The sequence below is a fragment of the Triticum urartu genome, chromosome 4, assembly GCF_003073215.2.
Source record: "Triticum urartu cultivar G1812 chromosome 4, Tu2.1, whole genome shotgun sequence".
NCBI lineage: Eukaryota > Viridiplantae > Streptophyta > Magnoliopsida > Poales > Poaceae > Triticum > Triticum urartu.
The window spans coordinates 375,416,067-375,419,179 of NC_053025.1; positions in this window are offsets into that span (position 1 = coordinate 375,416,067).

Consider the following 3,113-nt stretch of genomic DNA (forward strand, 5'->3'; position numbering starts at 1 on the left):
TCATTATTTTGTGCGTACAGTCCACGGCCGATGGATGTCGTTCGTTGACCAAGTTGATCAGGCCGCGCCGAGAGCACCATGGCGGTGGACGACGGCGAGGCCTAGGAAGGGAACGACACGGAGCCGGGGAAGACTCGGCAATGGTTGCCCAAGCGGTGGGAAGTATGAGGGTTTACTGGTTCGGCTGCCATCGCCAGAAAATAACAGGAGGTGTGGGTGAGTAGAGGAATGGCCTGGCCAGCAATGAAGTTGGGTGGGGCGGTGCGGCCGGTGTGGCAGCACAGCCGGCCACGGGAGGCAGGAGCAGGCAGTCCCACCGGAGCTGGTTTGGGCGGCTGGAGCAAGAAGATCAGATATTAAAGAAGCAGCACGGCCGTTGGATTAACTTCCAATGGTCACTGCTGCTAGAATCGTTTGTGGACTAAGTTGACAAAGCCAAAGTACACGTCAACCTAGTAGACCCACAAGTCAGCCTCCAAATCTGTCCCAAACAGCATACAGCCCGAAATTTCTAGCTAAATTCAAATTAATTTTAAATCTAAATATACCTTAATTTAAATTCAATGAAATTTTACCCGCACAAAAACAATGAAATTTAAAATATCAAAATCTGAAAGAAAACAGTATTTTGGAACTAATTGTCTGTTTGCTGTATTTTTTCATTTTACAACCCATTTATTATTACTTATAGCCCATTTCTTATTACTTATAGCCCATTTTCTGGGAAAAATGCATCCCTCCTCGTCTTGAAAGATTTCCGGCCCAGCAGGGCGTAGAAAAGCAAGTAGGCCTACGTTGGTTATTCTGCAAAAAACAAAATAGCTGGGTAGCAATTTTCAGAAAGGAAAAAAAACAAACTGGGTTGGTCATGTGCTAAAATATGAAATAAAAGCCTGGGCTAGACGGGCCACGGGTCCCGCACAACCCAGTTGATACCCTTCTCCGTCCCGAAAAAACAAAATTACTGCGCGCTGCTGGGTCCCTGCTGTCATCCTCACCATGTATAGTCATCTCCTTATTCCTCTCGGTTGTTGACCATGTTGACAACACCGGAGGGCAGCGCCGCGGCGAGCGAACCAAGGCGGAGGACGATGGTGAAGCCTCGGACGGGAACGAACAGGAGCCGGGGCAGATCACAACCAGCCGTGGGAGGCGGGAGCAGGCGGTCCCGCCGGCGCTGGTTTGGCTTTGGCGGCTCGAGGAAGAAGAGACTGAAGAAACGTGACAGACGTTGAATGTCAATCCAACGGTCAAGGTTGGCACAATTGTTTTGTTGACTAAGTGGACACCAAGTAGCATACTTTTATATATATATAGGAAGAAAACTGCGAGGAAAATGCGCCCGTCTGCCGTCCTCCTCATAGGGAACGTTCGCCACATAAGTGACTAGCACCCATGTTTTTCAACCGAGAGGTCTTGGGTTCGAGTCCCAGGAACTCTCAATTTTGTCCTCCTTCCTTCCTCGCAAAAAAAATTGGAAAGAAAATCAAAGACTTTGGAAGGCGTACAGAACAAGATAGTGTACCGGTAATGAGACGTTGCCGAGTTTTAGAAAAAAGAAATACGTTCTCCTGTAGCTGGTTCGAATCTAAACCTAGACTATGAATATATATGGTGCTATGCTACTCTGCAAGTAATGAAACTGACATATACAACGTTCGCTTCTCCTCTTCTCTACTTACTCTGCCTAGCATCAGAAGCTCTGGCCGTAGCAACCATGTCCGCTAGTTGCTCGTCCACCTGCTCTTCAGCAGGCAACAACCAGATATGCGCCAAGTCGCAACCCGTACCATCGCCTGTGGGTCTCATCACACCCTCGCCGGCACGCGCACCGCAGCCGATTGCTCATCGCAACCCGCTGCCGTTGGTGTGGTGCCACTGCTGCAAATCACGCAGAGTCATCCGTCGCGTCTCAACCACAATCCGCAACCCTGGCCGAGTCTTCTACAAATGCCCGAATCATGGGGTAATAATATGTTTAAGTGTTGTTCTGCTGCTTTAGTTGCTGATTTTTTTAATAGTTTGGTTGATGATCTACCAATTTTATTCGTGCAGAAAAGGGAAGATTCGTGTGATTTGTATTTCTGGGAAGTTGTTGATGTGGGGGAATGCAACTACGCTGATTATTTGGTTAGCCGAGGAATCCCAATACCAGCAGGTTGGGGTGTTGGACAAGTAACTGAAGGAACGACAGAAGAGGAAGATGCAGAGCAGAAGCTTAAAGATGCAGTTCCTCTGATCATGGCCAAGCAACAGCTGCTTAACGGCTTGACAGCAATGAGGAGATGAAAGAGCTTGTGAAGATAATGGGCAAAATTGATGTGCTCTATAGGATGATTGTCTCTTTATTTGCAGTGTATGTAGCACTCGTGATGTATTCAGTGGCTATGACATGAGCACTTTGCTGAAACTAGTAATGAATGAAACCTGTGTAGCAGGCTGGGCGTAGTATTGTGAACATCTAATGATTTTTATTAACGGAAATCAGGGGGTATCCCCTTTTGCTCATATAAATAAATAAATAGCAGAGGCCCTGTCGGCTCAGCTTTGTTCTCATTTGAAGACGTCGAGCAAATTGCAGTCCAACAGCAAACTATGTCATCAAATTCAAGTTTCACAGCCAAATATGAGTACAACTAAACAACAATGTCATCATGTTTTAGTTGTGATACAATCACAAAACACAAATCAGCATACATAACAAGTGATGTTCTCACAGCAAAATACTAAACAACATGTTCATCAGGTTTTAGTTGTCATAGCAAACACAATTTCACATAGTAGATAAAAAAATGTCTTCTGACAGGCAAATACGACAAAAGCAATGTAATCATCATCCGCAACAGCAGCGTCAACATCTTCGCCATGTGTATCAGTCTGAATCGTAATTCCCCACGGTGTCATCTTCTTCTTCGTCCTCAGCGTCCTCGAACGTTGGCTTCTTCTTGATCAACTCTTGTATGTCCACAGCACGATAGGCAATCTTTTTGCCGGCGGCATTGACGTGATGGTTCTCAAAGATATTAGGATCATCTATGTTATCTTGTACATCAGGAGCAGTGTAAGCATCATCTTGTTGTGCAACTTCATTAAACGAATTCCTCTGCTCAAAC